The sequence below is a fragment of the Octopus sinensis genome, linkage group LG15 (assembly GCF_006345805.1).
Source record: "Octopus sinensis linkage group LG15, ASM634580v1, whole genome shotgun sequence".
Lineage (NCBI taxonomy): Eukaryota > Metazoa > Mollusca > Cephalopoda > Octopoda > Octopodidae > Octopus > Octopus sinensis.
Genome location: NC_043011.1, coordinates 64260896 through 64273067, shown reverse-complemented (window position 1 = coordinate 64273067; position 12172 = coordinate 64260896).

The following is a 12172-nucleotide window of genomic DNA, read 5'->3' as shown; positions in this document are numbered from 1 at the left end:
TACTGCGTCAATACAAACGCGGGTGTAGGGACGAAACTGACCGCTTTGAATACAGTTGCTAAGTATTGCTTGTCGGGCGTATCGAAAGCTTTCGATCGTTCTAAATTGATCAGAGACCACTGATGCCATGTAGTTTACGTCCCCGCTCTAAGATATATCTCATGGTCTGCATGTTGATAGGGGTACATGAGCTCGGAATGATGCTTAATTGTCTTTCATAATAAAGCTTTCGACTGTCGTCATCATTCAGTGCAACACTTTGCCCCTTCTGTCGTACGTCGTGGTAGGCACTGAGATCCCTCCGCCTAGGTAGGCACTTTAAATCTTTCTGTGGTATTTCGCTCAGGGGGATCATTCTCAGCACGAAAATCAGTGGGGACACACTCACTCGCTGGAAGATAACTCTCTTGATTTTCACCCCTCCTAATACTTCCTTCTCTGCTGTAAATTCCTTTCTTCAACATTTCATGCTATTCTATATAAAGCTTCTCATATTTTCTGCTACTCCAAACATTTTCATTGCTTTTATTATCAAGGAGTTGGGTATCATATCATATTCTTTACGATAGTCTGCCCATGCCATGCTCAGATTTGTGCACATTTTCTTGCAGTTCCTGATAATTAGATTATCAATTAAGAGAAGATTCTTTGTTCTTCAACACCTCATTCGGCACCCTTATTGTTTAGTGGGTAGCAGCCCAGCGCTTTCCAGGTATCTATATTGTTCGCCGTCCAACGTACCCGTCATTAGTTTCCACATTAACGGAAAGTTGCAAAATTTCCCTTTTCGCGATCATTGGCACACAACAACAACTCTCCCTTTTGTCATCCAGCTGGGTACATCCCCATTCTGCAAACATTCATCTAGCTGTTTCGATATTCTGTCACGGAACACTATCAGTTTCTTTATGCATTGGCCTTCACCCGGTCCAGGGCTCCTCTAATTTAGGAATTCTCTTAACTCCGTTTTTACCATTTCTGAACTTAGCCTTATGTCTTCATGGCATTTAGTGCTGTTATTATATTTGTTGTTGCTCTAGTCATTATTATTATTATTATTATTATTATTATTATTATTTCACCATCTTTGTACAGCTTCTAAGGCTGGAGATGTACTACAGTGTAAGCTGTTATTTACCAGTGAACAAAGGTAACACCTCTTACCTTTCGAGCACATTCCGAAGTATTCCAGCGGTTCCAAGCAGCGCATTTTCCGCAGGTGCCCCAACCTTATTGCATCCCCTATTTGTTCCATGTACGTCTCAAGGTTTTTACTCACAGTTCCTAGGGTTCCGATGTATTCTTAATACTGCCACCTTTTTCAGCGGCTCACATCTTGATAGACAAAATGGCAGACATACAGAGATATGAATGGATGGATGGATGGATAGTTTGATAGATAGGTCGATATGTAGAAAGAGAGATAGATGGTCAAGTAGATAGGTAAATGCAGATGGAAACAATGATGGTTAGAAAAATAGAAAGATAAATAGACAGTGAAATATATAGACAAATATACAGATAGCTAAATACATGTATAAATAACTGTTGTAGATAGATGGATATATTGATGATGAAGAAAGTAATTGTATCTTGTGAAACTGATTAAAGGACCAACAATTTCGGGTAATGCTAGTAAGTCAATTACATGGGGCTCAGTACATGACTGGTACTTTTTTTTTCGCCATCGAAATAAATGATAGACAAAGTCGACTTCGGCGGAATTTGAAGAAAATGCCGCAATGCATTGTTCCTGGTCTCTTAACGATTCTGTTTACTGGCCAAGTTGCAATATTGAAAGATTGTAATTGTAATTCTTATAGTTTGAATGTGTATCTACCTGCAAAAACGTTTGTCAGAATCGAGTGAGAAGAAATACGATGCGGATACGCCACAGTTCCTTTGTGCCCACACATTGCAATCCTCTGATATCGCAACACCTAAAAATATAGAAAATAATGAAACAAAAATTACTTAAATGTTGATGATATGGAATCTTTATATATACGTACATACACACATACATATATATAATCCCTCTCGTGTGTGACCCTTCTGTCCGAGTCAGTCGCCATGATAGATCGTTAGCCACTACACACCTTTTTTCTCTCCTTGTTTCTCTCCTTATTTTTTCTGTGTCACTTTCTGTAGAAGAGCGTAGGCTCGAAACATAAAAGACGTTTTCTATTTCTGAGCGTTATACTAATACATCTGTTTGTTTTTTACACCACCGATCTTCGTCTTTTGTTTTTTTCGTAACTACCCCTTATGTATATATATATATATATATATATATATATATATATAGATAGATAGATAGATAGATAGATAGATAGATAGATAGATAGATAGATAGATAGATAGATAGATAGATAGATAGATAGAGGGATAGATAGATAGAGAGATAGAGATATAGATATAGATAGTGAAGATGCCGACGACCGCTCGGTTCAAAGTCTCCCTTGACCACAAATAGCCTGCACTTTTTGCATGAACACCATCCTGTACATGACTCCATGTCCCCCTACATGGCCTTGCTTTTTGCTTTTTGAGCCCCAAAATAAACTTAGCTTAACTGATATATATATATACATATATATATACATATATATATACATATATATATATATTTACGAATAGATCGCTTAGTAAAACATGTGTTATAGTCTCCAGACATTTCGAGAAAGAGTGAATCTGTGGTGAACTATTTCATAATTCTACCTACTTCAAATTTTGCTTGCGTTACATGTCGATACACCCGGTGAATGAAAATTATTTTAGGGTTATTTTGCAATGCTTTCATAAACTATTATGTGGAATTGTAATGTATAAAATCTGCAAGCAAATTATCTAAAACTGAAAGATAGTTAGGTGTGGTAGCGCATTATTATGTCTGACCAAGGCGGTGACTTGTAGAAACGTTAGCACGCAGCGTGAAATGATTAGTAGTATTTTGTCTGCCTTTACGTTCCCAGTTGATATTCAGCTGTGGTCGACTTTGCCTCGCATCCTTTCGGGGACGATAAATTAAGTACCAGTTGCGTATTTGGGTCGATCTAATCCATTGGCCATTTTTCCCAAAATTTCGGACTTTGTGCATACAGTAGAAAAGATTATTATATTTTACCACATCTGCAACTCAATAAACAGCGCAGAAGTAACCTAATATGAACGGATTTCTATAAAAAGATACAAGACTTCTTTGGAGAGAAAATCTGTGAAACATGATTTTTAAAATAGAACAAACACTCGTCAGTGTGTTGCATTAGAAAAGGTCACATGTATTCGATTTTCGAAGCAAGCAACAGATTCACTCACATAGTTTCGCCCCAGATGAGTATGTAACAATTTGCATCAATGAAGGTAAAAATAAGCCAGATGACAGAGTGACAGACATATATATGGACATAGATAGAAAAATAGAGTGAGAGAGAGAAATATTGATATATATATCTATATCTCTATACATACATATATATATATATATATATATATATATATAAAATAAAAATACATCAAATAATATTTTATATATATATATATATATATATATATATATATATATATTTAGCGTGAGGAGACTGAAATATGAGGAAGAAAATAGAATTCACCTATCTCTCACTGTCGGCTGCCGAGATATATTAAATGCTGGACGTAACCTATGTCTCGCTTATCAATGGTAGCTACAGCTAAAGCCATGTGTCACCCTCATGTCCTTACACGCCGTTCACCTCCACTACTTCGATGCCAAAGAGCACCACTCTGGTCTTGATTCCCATGTTTCGTCGCTCCCTCTTCCTCCTCTGATGGGGCAATTCGGCTATTGATGTCACCGGCATACACTTCATCTCATCCGAGTACGCCTCTCTGATCTCAAAGTTCCTCTTCTCACTATTTTCAAATCTCCATCAATCCGAGCAGATGTCTCACTTTGATATCCGCTCGCTTCGTTTCCTCAATAATTTTGAGAGCAGAGAAGACATAACGCGGCTGTCCATACAGAGAGTTATTTTTTCGGCAATTAACTGCCGTCACTCTCTCTTTGTTCCACTAAGTTGCAGTGCTTAATTTTGAGAGCTTGATCCGGATTTCCTCTCCTATTTACATTAAGGCAGGCTCTCTCTCTCTCTCTCTCTCTCTCTCTCTCTCTCTCTCTCTCTCTCTCTCTCACAGCGTGTTTTGATGTACACGGATGTCGCCGTTCATAGCTGAATATTACTATGTGTGTTATGGACTGCTCAGCCCGTCCTGATTGAATTGATATATAGTACCAAATCCGCTTCTATTGATGAAAAGTGTCCTCTCATCTCCGCGACCTTGATTCTGCGATGATGTGCTTCCACGTTCCTATTTTCACTAAGCCTGTATGCTGCTCTGAAGGAGCGGTGAATGTTCCACTTATCAATTTTACCCAGCAACATATCCGAACGAAATGCGGTGCCGTTGTCTATCAGAAATTCCTCCACAAGGCTACGTGCAAACCTATCTGCTGTACCAGTCTCCATTTCCCTCCACATCGCCATCCTACTCCGTCCTCGCAGTCGACCATTGAGTGATTTATCTTCGGCCGGTAGTGTGTCACATCAACTATTATACGCCTCCAGTTGTGCTCTATTGATATACGTCCCAGCTCGTGCACAGCCTAAGAAGGTTCGATGGCTTGAGACCTATCACAGCTCTACCCACCTGGCAAGATGCGAGGCACCTTCTGTCTACGCCCATGTGTTGCATAGTTTGCAATCTTCTTAGCTCCAAGTCAACGTGCAATCCCAAGTTCCGGAACATCCGGCATCGCCAACCTGGCATTTTCAACTTGATTAGCATGTCTAACAACCTCTCTAAGGTTATAAAGATCACATTCAGTTTCAAACGAAACTCGGAAGCTACATCTACCACAACCCCTAGGATGAAGTTGTTAACATCTCTGCAGCCCCGTTAGTTCGAAACATATTTTCATAGGGAATCACTGATTCTAACCACCCCCGGAGGCTACTGGATCGGTTTGCATTTTCATTGAGTACAGCACCCAACTTAGAGCCTCAACACAGCGTGCAACTAAGCCACGTCATGTGTTGTGTCATCTGCTGTCCGGAGTAAGGCTGCGTCGTCCACTTCGACACCTCTGATTTCCAGGACAACCCCTATCATTATGCTGCTAGCATCGCAACAGATTGCCCAGTTCTCCAACTTGGGCAATTAGGAGCTTCCTATTCCTGGGTTTGCCGCGTTTATCCCTTCTAGGATATTCTGCATCGTTGCCACCGATCTCTCTCACAATTTGTCTCCACAGCTTCCTGTCTCGATGTAACTGCATGATACCATACAATTGGATTGTCACACAATCTTGCAGCCTTTTCTAGTCCCTCTCCTGTAAAACCAGATAACATGGCCAGTCACCGAGCTTCCGTTGCGTACGTATATACCTTTTCCTTTCTCAACCTGACTGTGCCCATCTCGTCGAACGATCGTTCCGTAAAGTCATCCTTCAGCCACTGCAACCATCTTCGCCGCGTCCAGTTGGACTGTTTCATCCATCTCCAGGTACAGCGCCAACGCGTTTTCCTCTAGTTACAGAGCTCTGAGACCTGCTACATCTTCAATGCTTTGCAGCCTAGCCACTACCTTCATTTTACGGCTCCAGGCGATTTCATGTCCTGGCAACCACATTGTCAAGCGATCACATTCCCACAGAAATGTCTTATACCAGCGCGGCCAATCCTTACTCTCGGTGTCATTTAGTACAAAGGGTCATTAAGAACAGGAAAATATATGTCTAAACGAGTGCCGAAATAACACGTAGCATGACAGAACAATAACATGAGGGAAACATATGCTTCACCTACCTCACAGGGTCAGCCGTCCAGCTGTGTTAATTACAATCTGTGCCCTACTTGTCTCGCCTCTCACTAGTTGCTAGTACTAAGCTCTTGCTCGCTCTTGCGTCATCACGCGTCTGTTAAGCACCACCGCCTCGTGGCTAAAAGGGCCAAAATATTCTTGCTTATGTCATGCTATCGTTCTCTCCACCCATTCTGGTGGTGCCCCCTCGGCTCTTTCCTTCCGGTTAGCCTCATCCCCACATAAACACATATGTACATATATATCTCTCTGTGTATTAGTGTGTGTGTGTGTGTATATATGTATATATATATATATATATATATATATATATATATACATACATATATATGTATATATACATACTTACACACATATGCGTATGTGTATATATATAAATATATATATATATATATATATATATATATATATATATATATATATATATATATACATACATACACATAAATGTATATGTATATATATATGTGTGTATATATATATACATAAATATGTACATATGTATCCCGTTATATATATATTCATATACATACATGTGTGTGTGGTATACGGATGTGTGTGTGGGGGGTGTTCAGCTGTGTGATAGATTAAAAATTGTGGAGCCTGTTAGGAATTACATATATGAATGAAGAGAAACTTACCAAACGTTAGCACTAGAACGAAGATAGCAATAATTTTCATCGTTAATAATCGGTATGTGTAAAAGTTTGCATATGTGATAATATTCAATACGTAGCCTTGTCTTATTTAAGAAGCAAAATTGTGACATATGTTTGACATCGCGACTGAACATTAATTTTCAGATGTGACATATTATGATTTGATTTATGTTTTCGATGATTTGCAAAATAACATGCTGTTCATATATTACCATATTATCAGAAACCTAAACTTTGTATATTTTATAGCCTTCATCATCCCGGACAATTACTAACATAATAGCGCCAGATAGCAAAGAAAATATATGTTTTTTGCTATAATCATAATTTTTGATTACAATAGATCATACAGGTAAAGAGCTATTATTTGCCTATTCACTACGTATTAACAACTTTCGCAAGGATTTATGCGTTCATGGTTAAAATTAGAATCCGGAAACTTCCGGATATTATGAGTTCTGTTCTTTCCTGTATGTGTCTCAACAGAATGTTAAAGAACGAAGATCTAGTTAAGGTGGAATGCTTCTGTCTTAGTGTTGTGATGTGATACAAATTCTGTAGACGGCGGATGGTACTGGGACCAGGTTCTGCGTGAATTTGAACGGTTAGGCCAATATCATATGAGTATTATTGATAGAAACATTTCACATCATACAAATGATATAGGGCACACAATAGAATTGGAGAATAGAGATTCATTTTCTCGAACTGATCCCAGTAATGAAGACTTGTACATTTTGATTTTGAGTGATTGATCTCAGTGGTGCTTCAATTTTGAAAATAATTTTATTCTTTGTGCTGATAGCATAGAAGACAATATTATCAAATATTATCAAATATTATAGAAGACAATATTATCAAAGTAGAGACGTGAAAGATAATGTTTGAAACATATCTCGACCAGAATGTCCTGAGAATCCTCAGTGGTATTTCGTGATACAAGAACCTCGCTGAAGGAAAATGTCTCTCCAGCAATGTGGATTATTTCAGATTTATCTCCATTTAAAATCATATTGTATTTGCACGCCCATTGGATGGTAGTGTGAAGATCCAACTGCAACTATATTCGGTCTTCGATGTCCAACACATATATGGAGTCATCGAAAAGAATCTTTATCTTCCTGTGTTTGACGAAGTCAATGATGTCGTTCAGGTAAAGTAAAGGAGTTGAAGGCCCAACACTCTTTTAAGTCGGCTTTCAAGCGAGAATTTCCATGGTTGGTCTCAGCAAGAACAAAGAATGAAATGTAACCCAATGTTCAATGAACCAAATGTTCCATGTAATTCTTTGTTTTTTTTATTAAATGATACATTTATACCTTATGAGTACAAAAAAACTAGACTCTGCGGCCGAAGCCACTCGAAACATAAACTTATTTTATGGGAAAGAATGCTTGAATGAAAGAACTTGCAGAAGATAGTTTTCAAAATTCAGAAGTGGAAATTTCAGCTTTGGAGATGAAGATCGACAAGGACGTCCAGTTGAGTTTGATGATAAGCTCCTTGAGGCATTGCTTGAAGAAAATCTTGTATTATAAGTTAAAGAATTGGCATAAGCGATTAGTTCAAACCATACAACTGTTCATCGTCATCTTCAAAAACTTGGAAAGTTTCCTAAACTTGGAAAATGGATGCCTCATGAATTGTCCGAAAGCAAGTGCAAATTTCAACTTGACATCTGCTCTTCTCTCCATTTCACCTTTTTGGGATAGACTTGTGACTGGTGACGAAAAATGGATATTCTATCGAAATGAAAAACGTCGTAAACAGTGGCTTGGTAAAAGGGAAAAAGCTCAACCGCAAGCGAGAAAGGAACTTCATGACAAAAAGTTTCTTCTCTCTATCTAGTTGGATTGCAAAGGAATAATTAACTTTGAATTGTTACCACCTAATGCAACTTTAAATCCTCAAGTTTACTATCAGCAATTAGAGCTTTTGAACAACGCGTAAAAAAAACACTCGCTTTAGATAATCGAAAAGGAGTGATGTTTCATCAGAAAAATGCGCAATCCCACACTGCAAATATCACATTATAGAAGATCGAAGTGTTTGGTTGGGAAAAAAAAATCCTCATTTACCTTATTTCCCCGACCTTGCTCCTTCAGACTACCATTTGTTTTGTAGTTTACAGAATCATTTGGGGGACATAAATTTCGCAAGCCAGGAGGAGGTCGAAACTGACATTTCAGAGTTCTTCGCTTTGAAACCAAAAGAGTTTTACATTAATGGGATTAAAAAGCTTGTAGAAAGATGGAAGCAAATCATAGATAAACAGGGAAAGTATATTGATGATTAAATTTCAGTTATATATAACATTTGATCACTTGTTTTCTTTATTCAAAATTCGGACACAACTTTTGGGATAACCTGATAGATATATAAATGATCACAAGAATTCAATAAAGGTTCGTCATTTCAAGTTTGTTATTTGGTCAGTTTCATTTGTCGGACATTTTTATCAGACATCCCCTTCACCAAATCTTCATAGATCGTATTTTCTCCTGTCGAGTTTTGTCCATTCTGCAGTGTGTATGCTTATCTGCCCATGCATTTCCAACTGTGCGTGTGTGAACGGGTCTATGTGTATGATATGTGTGTTTTGTGAGTGTGTGTATGTCTGTCTGTGTATGGGTTAGCTTACTATACCCTTTGTTTTGTGCCATCTATATGCTGTTTTATTTATTTATCTATTTTTCTATTTTCCCATTTCCTCTTGAGTATCTGTGTATCGTGTGTCCATTATATTTTTTGTATTTTTGATTTGTCTCACTTCATACTCTCTCTAATCGTCATGTTTTGCAGGATGGTGTGGTGGTTTTGCGGGTGTGTTATTGTTCCATTGATACTTTCTGTTGACGCTTAGTCCATCTCATACTATGTATGTGGATTTTGTAATGTTTCTAAGTGTTAAAAATACCTTGACATTGATGATATTAACCGAGAATGTTGGTAGAGCAATGGCGAGCTGTTCTACAATTTGATATCCTGCCTGTGTTTATTATTCGAATCCTCTATGTTTTGTGCTGCTCTCCATGTTTGTTGATATCCTGTTTCTGCAGTACACTGAATGCTTTAGATTATCTTACTTAACATAGAGTTAACTTCTGGTTTCATCTTACATAGTCCAGAGTTATTTTTTTTATATGGGGCCCTTTTCGAATATGTATATATATATATACAAAATTAGAAAATGGAGAAACATACTTAAATCAATAAAACATCAACTATCAGATGATACCCACTCAATACTTTATTACACCATTACATATCAGTAAAGGCATTATACAAAATATATTAGGCTTGTTGGGTACCTATCTAGCAGTATATTGGATATATGTTATCCCATGGTGGGTTGGATTTTCAACCCCTATCTCATTTTATATATATATATATATATATATATATATATATATATATATATATATATATATAAATTTGAAATAAAGGTGAGGAATTAGATATTAATTTAATTAACAACGAGTTCACACCATTGGTCTAGCATAAAAAAACTGAAGGTTCAGTAAAATTGTATTATATATAATACCCTATCCTACTGATCAATGATTTTATGGGACTTCCTGGCCTTTCTAATGTTTTAACCTTAGATTTACCATCTCTAAAAAAAACCCTTACACTGGCTTAGATAAGTGTTGGCCTGTGTACATCAAAGCGGATGATATACAATATACAGTGAACAATCAAAGCAACAACATTATGTCCACGTCAGACAAATCTGTAAAATCATTGAAAAACTTTGACCAATTTTCATGCTTCGAAAGTAAAATCACAAATGAGGATCTGTCGCCAAGTGATATTAACGTCAGTATCTGTAACGTCTGGTAGCATTACTGAAATCTTGCAGTAAATTTTGAACGTAAGTTCTTTCAGATGGTTTCGCAGGGTTCCGTTATAGAGAGTGGTCTGTCACATAAGGCTAATGATAAAGATTCTTCCAGCTGCATGCCTCCCTCACTTCACCAATATTGAAATTTTTCTTCATACGCAAATCAAAACAACTACTAAATCAAAATAGCTAAAACCCAGAAATGTAAACTTTATTCACATATGTATCAACAATTTAATGGTTACTGCTATAACCAGGAAGCATTCCATTGTGACCTGTAAAAATATAAAAGAGCCATTATTGAAATATCTGGAGATGTGAGAGCTTAATATAAATTAAACAATAATCTTAGTATATATCAAGAGTTCCAAACTCGAACGTTTTCCGGATTGGAGTTTACTGTAAACAAGCACTTGCGGACTAGCTAGTGTCAAATATTCCTCAAAAGTGATGCACTGATCAGGATATCACTTTATAAAATGGATAAAGTAGGTAATAAATACTATAGCAGGTAATATATATTATTAAATAGTGAAAATTTATCGTTTTCACAAAATTTCATCGCACGCTTCTGCAACGAAAGATTCTCTAACTACTAGGCATTCATTTCTTTTCTTTTTTTACGCAAAGGTCGTTTAAGAACACGAATGCAAACTGTCAAAATAAATGCGTACGGATCATGTGAAAACCTTCTCCATATAGAAGGCTTACGCTGTCCCAACCATCGAACCTTTCAATGGCGCTCATAATTGTGTAATATTTTCTGGTGAACTTTTGGGTAATTTTAGAGGGTTTCTCTCAATATGTACAGCGAAACAAATGAGGAATTGGTCACTTGTTTTATTATTTCCTCGAAAATTGCCATTTTGAAGCGAGGGACAAATTAAACATTGCTGTGGATTATATGATTAGAGCTTTCAAAACGTGTATTTCGTTAGCTACAGATGGAATGTAGCAAGGCATTGACTGTTACTACACAGTCTATATTATACTACTAGTAGTAGAATTAATTTTATTGGCCTATTATATATTAAAATAATGTAGTATTATTAACTATTATTGCATTCATGACGTTGCATTATAAGTAGATATGTAATACGTATTTATTTATAAATTATTCATATTAAATTGTACCATCGCTACAGTGGTTAAATAAATGAAAGTAACAGCTTGATGTATTAGTATAAAAGAGAGATGACAATCAATGATGAATAAATAATGCTTAAGTATAATTTTTTTCGTCATATAATACTACATATTTACACTTATCTATGAGACATGCAGATTATGAGATGGGCTTTTAGCTGCAAATTACACGAAAGAACACTAAAATATGATTGATAATGAATTACTGGTTAATTAAGCGATGGTGGAGCCTTATTGAAGGTTTTTGTCTGGAATATCTGTGATATTTAATGATATTCCGTAAGTGTCTTGCTTACCTTTTGTGGGGCGGTTGAAATTTTAGCCGCTGCAGATTTCTGGAAGACATGAATTGAAATACTGTAAGTATACCACACACACAGACACGAGTGCGCGCAAACACATGCACCAGAAAGACACATATGCAATATGCATGTGTGTGTCCGCGCACATGTATCTGTGCGTCATTGTATGTTTATGAATATATATATATATATATATATATATGTATATATATATATATATATATATATATACATATATATATAGTTAATCCCAACATGAAAACACAAAGAGAAAATACAACAACGCCAGGACGTGGAACAAGTATAGTGTTATTGGACGCTCAGGAAAGAAGGAAAGAAAAAGCGTTTAACGTTTCCAGAAA